This window comes from Condylura cristata, unplaced genomic scaffold, assembly GCF_000260355.1.
Source record: "Condylura cristata isolate star-nosed mole 26May11 unplaced genomic scaffold, ConCri1.0 scaffold00011, whole genome shotgun sequence".
In the NCBI taxonomy this organism is placed as follows: Eukaryota; Metazoa; Chordata; class Mammalia; order Eulipotyphla; family Talpidae; genus Condylura; species Condylura cristata.
This window is the reverse complement of record NW_004567112.1, coordinates 12,058,874-12,071,952: the sequence shown is the minus strand read 5'-3', so window position 1 is coordinate 12,071,952 and position 13,079 is coordinate 12,058,874. Positions and strand designations below refer to the sequence as shown.

Genomic DNA, 13,079 nt, shown 5'->3' with positions numbered 1-13,079 from the left:
GCCAGTTCCCCTGTAATCACTTGATCTCAGTTTCTCCGCCTCCTCCTCCTCCTCCCCCTCCCAGCTAGAGACACATGGTTTCCACATGGAGACAAACTTCTTTCCTCTGACTGGACTTGACCTAGCTGCGCCGTTCAGCCAATCGGCAGCTTCAGCTTCCTCTGACGTCACGCGTTGCTGAGGCCTGAGACTGGGACCGGGGGTGGGACCAGGAGACTAGCCAGGAAATCTCTGGGAGCTGTAGTGCGGCCCGCTGGTACGATCCCTTCTTAAAGGGACGCTTTTCTCCCGTGGGATAGGTAGTGAGCCTAAATTCTCCATTTGGGGCCCGGTAGAATCTTCCCGAAGTGTACACTCTAGTCATGAGTTCACACGTTCCGTTTTTACTGTTGCTTGCAAATTACTTACTCGGCAGGAAGAAGCTTGCCTTGTTTTCCATTGTCGCCTGAGTTGTTTTTCATTGCCTCTCTGAGGTTTCTTTACTCAGAGCGCTAACCAAGTTGCGGTCACAGTGCTGAGTTATTCGTAGTAGATACTGTTGAGTTTTTTTTGAGGGCCAGGGTTTCCACATTAAGTGACCCAGTATTGATACTTTGCTCTGTGCAAGACCAAGATTTCTAGGCTAGGCAGGTACGTGCTCCCCAAGTTCCAACCTAGGAGTCTCAAATTGAAGGTCTCCAGAAATATTCATCATGGAGACTCTGACCCTATTAGCACAAATTCAAAAATTACATATAAATACCTCTGGCATCTCCACCTCTGGCATGCTGGAACCTTTGGGTTCCAGTGGGGGGGGGGGCGGGTTAGGACAAGAATTAGAAAAATATTTCCTTCCTGTTTTGAAAGGAAAAAGAAAGGTTCCGGAAAGGGGGGGGGGTTGGGGGCAGAATGTGTAGAAAAGCTGTTTGACAGGCTAAGTGGAGGCCTCTGAGACAGGTGAGGTCTAGAAGGACCTGGCTTTCCAGTCTAGGGATGGTGAAGCTGGGAGCAATGCCTAGGATGGGAAAGATGCTTAAATGGTGCAGGAGCTGTGGGTTGCTCTCGGGATGGATTTCCTGGGCTTGAGGGTGAGGTGCTTTCTCAGGAAATGGACAGGGCAAGGAGTAGCCTCTTCCTCCTGATGGAGGAAGCTAGTGCTGTGTGGTGTCATCTAGCCCCACCCTGCCTTCCTGACTCAATCTCTTCTGCTCCTGTCAAGCAGGTCCACCAGCAAGCAGGCTTACAGTCAGCCTCTGTGCTGCACTCAGACTCTCCCCTTTGTGTAGAGTGCCCTCACTCTCTAACAAGCTTAAGGTTATCTGTATTCCCACCTCCTCCGGAAAGCCTTCCCTAACTGTTTAAGTCACAGTTGTCGAGTGAAGGAACACTTGAACAGTCACCAACATCAGGTCCACATTTCTACTCTACTGCTTAACGTCTGTGTGAACTTATGCATGTTACCTAACCTGAGGTTCCCTTTTTTTTATATATATAAAATGGGAATAATAATAACACAAGCCTCACATCATTGCTGGACTAAATAAGGTGTTCCATTTAAAGTAGGTGTTCAATAAAGTCAACTCTCTGAACTTTGATAATTAGTACCATGCAACTCTCTACTTGCTTCCTGTGCATTATTAACAATCCTTACAAGGAGATGATAAGCATGTGAAGGGGGAAAAAATCACCTACTATATTTCAGTAAATGTCACTGTATACTGCTGGATATAGTATACTACTGGGTATATGGTAGACACTTAGTATACACATTAAATTTGTCACTACTGGCTCTGACACACGGATTGTGTTTGAAGGCCAGGAGACACATGACGAACTTCTGACTTGTGGAAGAGGCAGAAATACCGATCTCTTCCAAGGAAGGAGACTATCTCTCCTAATCAACACAGACTGACTTTGAGTTGTAAGGCCAGGACCTGGAAGGGGATGGTAGATCAGGCCCAGAGTGTTGAAGCTGTATTCTGTCATCAGCTGCAATCCTGAAAATGAAATGTTACTGGCTTAAAAAGTAGGGGACAAGAGCAACATATGCTAACTTTCAGGGCTTTGCTGCTAGTGAATGTTCAAGCAGGTCCCATTGCTGTATGGCCGGCATCTGTGGTTCATTCATCCAAAATACATGTATTGAACATCAAATATGTGCAATTGCTTTAAAAAAAAAAAAGATTTATTTGTGCATACAAGAATTAGGGGTGGTAGTGAGAGAATTTTACCAAAGTGAGAAAGGGGAGCAGAACAGGCAGATGTACTAAAATTAACTGCTGAGAGGAGAAGTGGGCCAGACAGGAGAGGCCTGCCACACCATGTGGGTCAGCCTCCTGGCCAGGGATCAAGCTGCGGTGGCTACTGATTGCTTCGGTGTTGTGCTTTAACGCATTGTGCCACCAGGGAGGACCCCTGTACTTGCTTTTTTCACAAAACTTTGTGGGTTGATTCATGGCGAGGTATTTGTTTTGGTGGAGTTGTGTAAAGAGCATTCTTAAACCAGTCTCCTATTTTCTGTGTGACCTAAATACATTCCCTAAATTCAACTTTTTCCAGTTTTTAATATGATCTCCACTAGCAGAAGAGTTCTGAGACATTGTTATTGCTTTCAGAGGGGTCCTAGAGACCAAGAATCCTGCAGAGGAGACTAGGGAAAGTGGGCAGGGCCTAAGAAAGTTGGAGATAATGACTTGAGCCATTCCTGGCTTGGAGGAGGAAAGGAGGGTTGATCAGCACCAGGACAAAACTGTAGCTGCTCCCTTGCTTTTCCTCCCTGACCCAAACGGTACCATTGGTGTAAACAGAAATTGGGATTTGCATTGAGGACAGTTGATCAAACATCTTAAGCTAAAGCTGAATGAAATGAGGAGGCTGTCAGTCTGCAGCAACAGCAACTAACCACATTTCATACTATGCCTGACTGCTGGTTTCCATTTTTATTGAGTGCTGACTGGATACCACGGTATGGGGCTAAACATGCATTGTCTCTCCAGTCTTCACTACAACCTCATGTACTGGGCAATTTTTTTACACCTGTTTTACAGAGGTGGTACTGAGGAGCAGGAAATCTGGGTAGTTGCCCAAAGATCACATAGCTAGTCAATGGAAGAGCTCTTCTGAACCGAGACATCTGATTCCAACAGATGAAATGACTCGCTCAAGGTCACCCAGCAGCCTGAAGCCAAGCTGGTATTTAAAACACCCTGTTGATTGTCCAAGATCTTCCTGCTCACACCCTGTCTAGAAAAGGTTTAGAAGTGAGGCTGGAGACAGAATAGCCAACCAGAGTTTTTTTTGTTTTTGTTTTTCAGAGTTGTTCAACTCTCCTGGCCCTAACTCAAGTTTAGGCTCCTAGGAAACACCACCCCCCTCCTGCTGCCTTTCCCAAGTCTGTCCTCTGGGCATATTAGAGGACGCAGGGCTGTTGCTATGGTACTGAGGCCAACAGCAGGTTCATCAAAAGCCGGGTCTTTTGCCTTTTTAAAAAAAAAAAAAAAAACAAAACCAAAAACACACACACACACACAACTCGGCCCTGCAGAAACGAATTGGCCACAAAGATTTGCATCAGTCATTGTGGCTTGTTCTGTTTTAGATCCCCCCTGCCTCTCCACCCTATCCCCTCCTCCCCACCACCACCACTTTCTATAAATACAGTTGGATAAATATTGATTTAAACTGGGTTTCTGGATGAGAAGCACATGGTTACCCTGGCCTGGTCTTCACTTAGATACCACCAGTTCGCCAGACCTGACACACCTAACCCCTGACAGCTCTGGCTTCTAAATCCAAATGGGGGAGGTGAGTTGTGGTTTTGTGGCTTTTGAGTTAAAAAAAAAAAGGGGGGGGGTAGAAAGAGAAGGAGAAAAGCAGCACTACAGCAAGGAATGGGAATCATGGGAATCCTCTTGCAGAATGAAGAAAGCAATTTTCCAGCAAGCAGAAGTGGGGGTGGGGGGGGGAGCCTTCATTGCTGTCTGGCTTTGAATCATTCTTTCCCCTTTGCTATCCTTCCTTCCTTGGGCTTTGTTTTTAAGGGAGACAGGTGGTAAGACAACGTGAGGGCCAGAAGGAGCCTGGAGGTCACAGAGCATCCATCAGGCTCACCGTACAGATGGGGAGCCTGAGGCCCCAGAGAGGCACAGCGGCTTGCTCACAGTATCTCAGCAGAGGCAAACCAAGCCCTTCTGGGCTGTGTTCCCTCTTACCTGATGTGAGAATGGGTCTTAGGCAGAGCCTCAAATTGGGCTTTTGTTTTACAGGTCAGGTGCTCATACAGTCAGCAGTTCTCCAACCTAGTTTACTGATCCTAGGGTGTGTCCAGTTATTGCAAAGGTCATTGCAACATTTTCAATAGTCTTTCAAAATGAAGCTAATTTGAATTAACCATTTTGGTAAAAACATTTTCTTAGACCAGGGTGGGGGGAGTGGGAGGAGCCTGAAGGCCAGTGACAATGGGATGACAGCCCAAGACTTGACAGAGAAGGAGGAATTCAAGTCTACCTAGAGGGGCCGCCTCGTGTGTGGAGATTGACACTGTGGATCCTGCTAGAGAGAGACAGACAAGCAGACTTACTTCAGTTCCTCAAGGACAGACACCTGCTCCCTAGCTCTTCTGCTAAAGTAGGAAGAAGGAATTGTCTCTGATATGACTGTCCCCAAGAGGCCTGGCTGGAGGTGTGAAAGCTGTCAACAGCTGTCTCTGGCCCAAACTAATGGGCACTTGCCACTGTCCTCCTGAACTTGGGGCTCCTTTGCTTCCTCATCTTGGTAGAATGCTGGGCTGGGCCCCTGGCTTATGAAACATTTGAAAGTTCAGGTGACCCTGGCTTTGAGCAATCAGGCTACAGGAAATATATGTAAATAAGATCCTTTAAAAAGCAAATTAGACAAACTCTCTTTACAAGGCCATTGTGACAAATACTTTTTTTTTTAATGAGGAACTGTCTGGCATGGAACTCCCCGTTGGGTTTGGTGCATGTGTTCATGCATTTACTCCTGAAGCGGTCTTTAAGGGAGCATGCGCTGCCCTCTGTCAAGCCCCTGCCCTGCCCTCATGAGGCGCATGCTCTCTTCCAGGGCCAGGGTGGAGAACTTCAGTTGTCTTCGAGTAAAACCCAACAAAATGGGATTGCCTCTGACTTGGGCTTCCCGTTTTTCCTTCTAACCATCATTACAGATGCGACAAACACTTATCCTGGCTTACCAAAGAAAGAGTCCCTCCCTTGGGGACCCCCCTGCCATGTGTCAAACTCTGTGTCTCTGGTTTGTCCCTGTTATTTCACAGATTTGACTCTTCTTTTTTTTTAAGATTTATTTATTCATACAGAACTGGGTTACAGGCCAGAGGTGCAGGGGTGGTGAGAGGCTTCACCAGAGACAGAGACAGAGTGGGGAGCAGAACAGGCCGACTGAGGAAGTACACTGCTGAGGGGAGCAGCGGGTGGATCAGGAGAGGTCTGCCGCGCCATGTCGGTCACCTCCGTGGATGGGGATCGAACTCATGCTGAAGTGGCTTTAGCTTCTTATTGTTGTGCTTTAACCCGCTGTGCCACCAGAGAGGGCCCTCTTTTTTAAACTTCTCGAGCTTAGAAAACCAAGTACCATGAGAACAGCCTGGGAAATAAACACATTCCAATCTCAGTTCTTTATACATCTGGGCCTCCTGTACTTGGAATATCATCCATGCCAGTGTTCCTAGCAAGCCCACTCTCCCGTGCAACATGCCTTTGGCCACATACCTCTAATATCCAGCTCCAGTGTCTGCAAAGGAAAATTTAAACACAGCAAAATTAGAAAGATAAACACCATGTCCTGAGGGAAAGAGAGATTGGGAAATTCAAACTAAAGCCAATAAAAGGGGATTTGGATTGCCTGCTATTTGAAATATTTTACGCTGTCTTTATTGCCATTAGCCAGGCTACCTGAATAAAGATGACTTGGATAGGCTGGGTATTAAAACAGAGAACATGCCCAGGGCTGTTCTGCTCTGGCCACGGGTGGAAAGTGGGGCTTGTGCAGCCTCTGCTTCCTTTCCACAGGGCCCAGAACCATCTCTCTGTACATCTGTCTTAGCTCCCTCTTACCGCCCCCCACTATAGTCTGACCACCCCGACACCTGACTTCACTCCCAGGGTGTGAGTCCCTGGTGTCTGATTTTCATGCTTTCCAGCAGCTGTAAAGTTCAGCTCAATCAATTTAAGAAATGATTTCAGAAATCTGCCGGGATCCAAGCACCATGCCAGGTACTTCCAAAGCACAGTATGTCTCCAGCTTCACCTTTAAGATCCAGTATGAATCGACAAATGGGGACGTATTATATTATTCTTGTCTGTATCCTGGGACGCTGATAACTTGTCCCAGAGAGGACTGCTGACAAGTGCAATGTCTTCTCTGTTTTCCAAAGGAATAGTGATAGTGCGCTTTTACTGAGCAGTTACTATGTGCCAGCACCATGCTTTATATTAAGTGCCCACCACCATCCAGGAGGAAGGTGGTGTACTTTTTCTTATTTTATAGTTGAGGAAACTATTAGCCTTTGCAAGACTGGCTAACTCTCTCAAGGCCACATGCTAAAGAAGAAGAGAGTTGAGATTCAAACCCAAGTTTTTCTTTCTTCTTGGGGAGATGTTAGAGTTCTGGAAGTCGCCTCAAAGAGAGAGAGGCCGGAAGTGGAATCTGGAATGTTTGAAGTACAGGCTGAGGGTCCCCTTGGGGATGCCTCCCTGGAGCAGCTTCCTTTACTGTTCACTCAAACTAGCTCACAGAGAGGTCAGACGAAACCTTGCAGGGCTCTTCAGGTTGACACTAAAGCCTTTTGTGGAGGGTGATGGCCTGCAGTGTTGCTGCTTACAGTGTAGTCCCACCTTGTCCAGCCCCCCAGGAAACTCCCCCAACCTGTGGGGCTCCTGTAACTGTGCAGGCTAGGGTGTCAGGGGCGTGAATTCATACTTTGGCAGGCGGGACTGGGTTTCCTAAAGGCGCCCCAGCTTGTAGGGCAACTGTTTGGTCCATGCTTGGAGCCAAGGGTTTCTGCCAGAGAAGCCAGAGGCATGTGTGAGCCGTAGAGATGAGTTCTAGGCTCTGGCTGCTGCGGGGACAGTGTGGGCCAGCTGGTTCTGGTCAAAGGCGTGGGTCCAACCTCTTCCTCCGCATGAGCGAGATCTAGGAAACAAGAGTGATCTTCTATATAACTGGGTTCAGGGCATTTACTTGTTTAAATGTCTTTCAATAGTCTCTTTCCTGTCTCAAAATCAAATCTGAATTCCTTGCATGGCCTTTACCCTTCCTGTTTAGAGAGATTGTGTGGAAGATGAACCGTCCTGGTGTCTCTGGAAGCTTGTCAGAGGCAAGATGCCCTGGCCACACCCCACACCTGCTGAGTCCAGATCTGCACTTTGTCACTATTCTCAGCTGACTGTAGTTCAGAGAAGCTGAACACAGTCCTTGTGATCATCTCTCACCCCTCGACCCACCCGAAGCTCCCCTTTATCCATTATCCCTTACCCGCCTTACCACAACTCACAGAGCTATTCTTTGCTCACCTTCTGTGTGTCAGGCTAGAGTATGAGCACCTTGAGGATGGCATCTTGCTCCTGTTCTCTCTCTACTGGTGCCTGTACATCAGAGATGCGGAAGGCGTGTGTGTGGAATGATGAGTTCTCAGCCTCTAATCTCCTGACCTAGTGTTTCAATACAAGGGAGCCACTGGTGGTACAGTTCTCAGGCAGATTAGAACCCTGCAGGAATTAACATCCTTGCTTACCACTCACTAAATGTCAGGGAAGCCTGTAGTCACTGTGACACTCCTGTCCATTTCCAGAACCTCTAAGGAGGGTGGCATTATTGCTGGCTGAGGTCAATGCCCTACCAACTTTGTTTGACTTTGCCCTACCTACCAAACATAATCCTGACATATGCTGTAGGGTCCATGAGCTAGAAAATCCAGATTTGAATCCATTCATTACCTGTGTGACCTTAGGCAAGTTAATCTTCCCTGGGCCTCATCTGTAAAACAGGAATCTCCAAGGTGTGCCTAGGACTAAATGAACTATCTGCTTGAGCAGCGGGGACAGAGTTGGTGCTCATGACATGGCAGCTACAAGACAAATGGACATTTTGTTTCAGGATTTTTGGAGAATTCCAGAATCCTAGAATCAGAATGTTGGAGTTGGAAGAGATGTTGCAAACTCCACTGTCTTTGGGCAGACAAGAGTCTGGTGTTTTTATTCTAAATGATGCAGCTGAGGCTGAGAATTCGGCCACAGGACAGCAGGGCTGGACATATGATTTAGTGTTCAGGGTCTGGCAGGGCCTAAGAATGACCTCCATAAGTTTTTGCCACTTGGAAGGGAGAGGATGTCAGGAGTGGGGGCAGGGTCACTCTAGACCAGCTCCTCACAGGGCAGGGAGGGCACACAGGATTGTGGCAAGAATGTGGGGTGTTCTCTTAGCAGTAAGGGAAGTTCTTCCATCATCTCTGATAGGCTTTTTTTTAAGGTTTTAAAGTCAAATTACATCTAAGTTTGAGCTCTAAAATCTGGTAAATGCAACAGCAACAAAAATGTGGTGTGTTCTTTTTGAATAAAGATACAAAAATTCAAAACAAAATTGGACTCATGGAATAAGCAATGTTTTTTATTGCTGAAAGAATAACACACCATGGCTGACCAGTTTTAATCCAGAGAAAGCCGAAAGTCACTCAATCCACTGGTCAAAACGATTATAACCACCGATGAAATAATAATCTGTGGCTGCAACAACAGATGATGAAATGTCATTAGAAAAAAGCATTCCGGAGCATTCCTAATGAAGGAAACTGCTTCCACACAACAACTATGATTTACCTGGGCCATCTTTTAATTAAGGTGGTGTGGTAGGTTTGGGTGCAGGCCTGTGGTCATCACCAGCAGCAGAGTTAATTCTGAGATTAAGATTGGGGGAAAAGTGAACCTTGAACAGAAAACAAAAGCAGTCTTTGGAGCTCTTAAGATGTAACTTGATATTTAAATGACTGGGGTGCCACAAATTTAAAAGGTCATTTCAGGTTTTTTTTGTTTTTTGTTTTTTTTTTTTAAATTAAAACCACAAATCAACCAAAAAAAGAATTAAGGAGCTGGAGGGAGATGGGTTTGAGCAGACCAGAGTTCTAACCTTTGTTCCCTGTTTGATGCATAGCTGTGTGGCCTTGGGTAAGTTACCATACTTGTCTGTGCCCCAGTTTTCTAGCTGAAAACCAGAATGAGGAATAAGCTTAATAATATAATTTCTATATGAAATATTATTTGGGGAAACATTCACTTGGCTGGGCCCTCTCAAAACCCTCCCCAATACCTTACCAGATGCTCTCTAGAATCCCCCCAAGTTGGCTGCACAGAGTAAGCAAGCCCTTTAGACATGCATGTTAATTGAGTCCTGCAATGCAGATTTCTTCTCCAAACCTTAGTGCAAAAAAAGAAGGAAAAGGACTTTGGAGATATTAACACACCCATTATAATCACTGAAATAGGATGCTGCATCAAGGGCCATTTAATAAAATCTAAGAAGCCCCTTTTTTAAAGGGGAAGAGACAGGCCAGTATGGAAGTCAAGTGCAGCTGTTTGAGCCTCTGCCAGTAGCCTGATCTCACCAGAAAACTGAAGTTAAAAAAAACCAAACTTCCAGATTCAGCGATCTGAGATTAACACTGCCTCCCCCTGCCGGTTCCTCCCACCCCTTGTCCTTCCGTCCCCTCTCTCCCCGCTTCAGGCACCTGGGTGCTTGGTGCTTTTCCGTGAGGTTGGGATGTTAGCGGCAGCCCTGGCGACTGGAGCCCTGGGAGGCGCAGCTACCTCTCGGGTTTAGCATTACGTCATCCCTTCTAGACCCAAATTTATCTCAGCAGCACGCAGACCCGCAGCTCCGAGCCGCCGCTGTCTTGAGGAGCGCTTACGCATGAAGTTAGCGAGGCTGACTCACTGGGCAGAGAGAAAGGTTTTCTGCTGCTCTTCACAGTTGTGGTCCCTGAGGGGAGTAGTGGGGACATACTGCCGTTGTCATTTTGGAGTGAGGAATGGAAAGAGGATAACCCTTAGAATTCTCACTTAGGAGCTCAGGACTCATCTGCCCCTATTCCCAGCCTTGGTTTGAAAAATCCCCATCTTTAAACAAAATTGCAGAAAACCTCACGCTGCACAGTAAGCACCGTGCAGTTACAGGGAAGTTCTCTTCAGTGCAGGTGTCACTGACAGCCACTCTTGCCTTGCAACTTAACCCTGTGATCCCTTTGCTTCTTTCCACCTTTGCTGTCTGCAAAGGTGTAACCCAGACTAGTCTCCTCCACCCCAATAACATGAATCTGCAATAACGCCTTTGGAAACGGGTGCTTAGTAAACTGGGGTGGGTGTAGGGTGCAGGAGACAGACTTCCCCTCAGCTGAAGTCTAGCTCTTTGCTGGCTTCCTCCAGAAGGCAGACTGTCCCCTTCAGGCTCTGTTTGTTACAGGTCTGCAAGACTCTGGGGGACTTTTTCCATCTTCCAATGACACTCCCCTGAGAGAGATACTTTAGGGAGAGGATCAAGATAGAGACTGTGGTAAGACTGCAGATTCTTTTGTCTGTAGCCTTTGGAAGCTGTGCTTTTCCTCAGTTTCCCCATCTGCATCTGTAATGCAAATTGGATTCATTTCAGCAAAGGAAAGACCATGGCTTCTTCTGTGTCCCTGTAGGCTGGGATTGGTGCTAAGAGATAGCCTGTGGGTCACTCTCATGAAGCTAGAACCCCTGACTTTGTGCTGAAGAGGCCCTTGGGGCCAATGTCCAGGAAAGAACTCTGGGAGTCAGCCAGAGCAGGAAGAAGGAAGCAGAACTGGGTATTTCTGTACATCCACCAGCCTTTACCACTGCTGGCTGCCCACTGCTTCTGGTGACGCTTGTTCTCCTTTCCATCCCCATCTCCCTCTTGGCCACGCTCTAAAGGAAGGTCTAATTCATGTGGCGGTCAACTGTGAAAGACCAGGCATGTGCACTAAGCCTTGAGCTTTTTCTTAACAGCTCGCTAGGGCTTGTGATGGATTTAAAACCACCTTGAATCTACTAAATTTTCAGTTTGCACTATTTTTGTTGCTTGTGATCTGTTTACTTCCTGCTAGGTAAAGTGGGCTTTTCTGTCATAAAGGTACCACTTTTAAGTCCCAGGGGTAATGATCTGAAATGATCTGGAATCTAAAGCTTATAGGAGGCTCTGCAAGTGGTACAAACTTTCAGCCTGGAAACTCTCATCCTTGAATAACAGAAGTTCTGAGTGAGCAGCTATTTCCTTTTAACTATTTCCATTCTACTCCTGCTTACCATGTTCCTTGTTGAAGGTAGAAGATGGTTGTTACCAATACCCAATGGAAAAGCCCAGATCTGAAGCAGCCTAACCAAAAGCTGAAAAAGCACATTCCCTGTTTCAAAGCCTTTGTAATCAATCAATCAATTCTCCTGTGGCTGTGAATACCTCTCATTTTGGTTCTCTCTGCTTTGATGGAACATCTATTTGGCTCTCAAATATGGTGCCAACTGTAATATTTAAAAGGTTGGCAGAATTTGGCAGCTTTTGACCTCATTGGAAAACTTGTTCCCTTTGAGAAAAAAAAAAAGTACAAGGGAGAGGGTATTAAAATGCAGCATGAAGCTCATGACATTTCTGAGAGTAAGATTTCCTTCCTGAGGTAGTATTTTCTGAGCAGCCATTAAGATGACCACAGGGGAATGGAAATTCTCCCCTCACCAAGAGTGTCCTGTGATTTTGGATGTCCGGTACAGGTTAAAATAATCAGGGTGACCAAAAATTATGGATGTTACACAATTCCTAGCATGTTCCTAGAACATTCAACGGTTATGACACTCTTACCCTTTCTCTTTATATACTAGTAGTTCTCATCTTGGGTAGGAGGGTGAGGGTTGGTTGGCAACATCTAGAGACTTCTTTGGTTGTCACACCTGAGAGGTGGTAGTGGGCTCTTGGCATCTAGAAGGTAGAGGCCTGCTGTTAGAGTTCAGCAGAGTAGAGACAGTTTCATACACCCAGGAAGAAATTATTTGAACCCAATGTCAATAATGCTGTGATTGAGAAACTCTGGTCTAGACTGAGGATTTGTCAGATCAAGGACTTGGAAAGAGCGGCAGTGAGGGCAGCTACTGGTAGTCTTTTAATGTGGTCCCTGCTCTCTCTAGTCGTTGCTTTCAGTTCCTGCTCTATGGAGAACAAGGTGAGAGGAAGCGATTCTCATGGCTTCTGTTTACTGACTGTCATGCTCTAAGTGCTGGAACTATTTCATTGAATATGCACAATAAGCCCTCGTGACCATAGGTTCCTTGAGAGGAGGGTACATGTGAAGTTTGGAAGCTAGAAAACCTCTGTGGTACATGGCAGACTCTCAGTGTTAGTATAAATGTAATACTTTATAGTGTATACATGAAGAAAATGAAGCCTTGAGTCACACAGCCAATGTAAGTGGCAAAGTCAGGATCTGAAGCAAACACTTTGTGACCCAGCATCACTTACTTATTCATTCATTAATTATAATCTTTTACCTGAGGCATCAGAGAGGTTTTCTAACCTCTAAAATCACTAGTGAGGGGGTCAGAGAAGAGAGTAGTTTTCAAAAATACGATTAAGAAACTACATGTTTGGAAACGGTGGCAGAAGGGCCATTGGGACCTTTTACTGGCTCTGATGGGATGCAGTGTCCATCCTCTGTTTTCAACAGTGATTTTGGCCTTTCAAGTGTTTCTGTGCGTGCTCTCCCAGCAGCGCATTTTACAGATGGGGAAATTGAGGCAACAGAAATTACAAGAGAAAGAAGGACTAGAACCTGGCGCCTCAGATAAAGACTGCCACAGCTCTTAGGCACCCGCCGTCTCTGAGAAAAGGGCTTCCCAGGCGGGAGTGGATTCACAGCTCGGATTGTTCCTTTCCACATGTAATAACAGCTTAGTCTTCACCAGAAGTCCAGCGGGACTACATCACCCGGTGGCCACTGCAGAATCGGGCAGCGCGCAGGCGCACTGAAGCGGTGGGCGTACTACGACTCCCGTCGTGCAGTGGGCGGGGGTGGGACTACATTTCCCAGG

The 13,079-nt window shown here is 46.4% G+C and overlaps 1 protein-coding gene across 1 annotated transcript in view; it reads left to right on the top strand.

Moving 5' to 3' along the window:
- The window catches only part of MXI1 (MAX interactor 1, dimerization protein), a 70,165-nt gene that overhangs the window by 3,523 nt on the left and 53,563 nt on the right, over window positions 1–13,079 (top strand). The gene's annotated exons all lie outside the window — the stretch shown is intronic.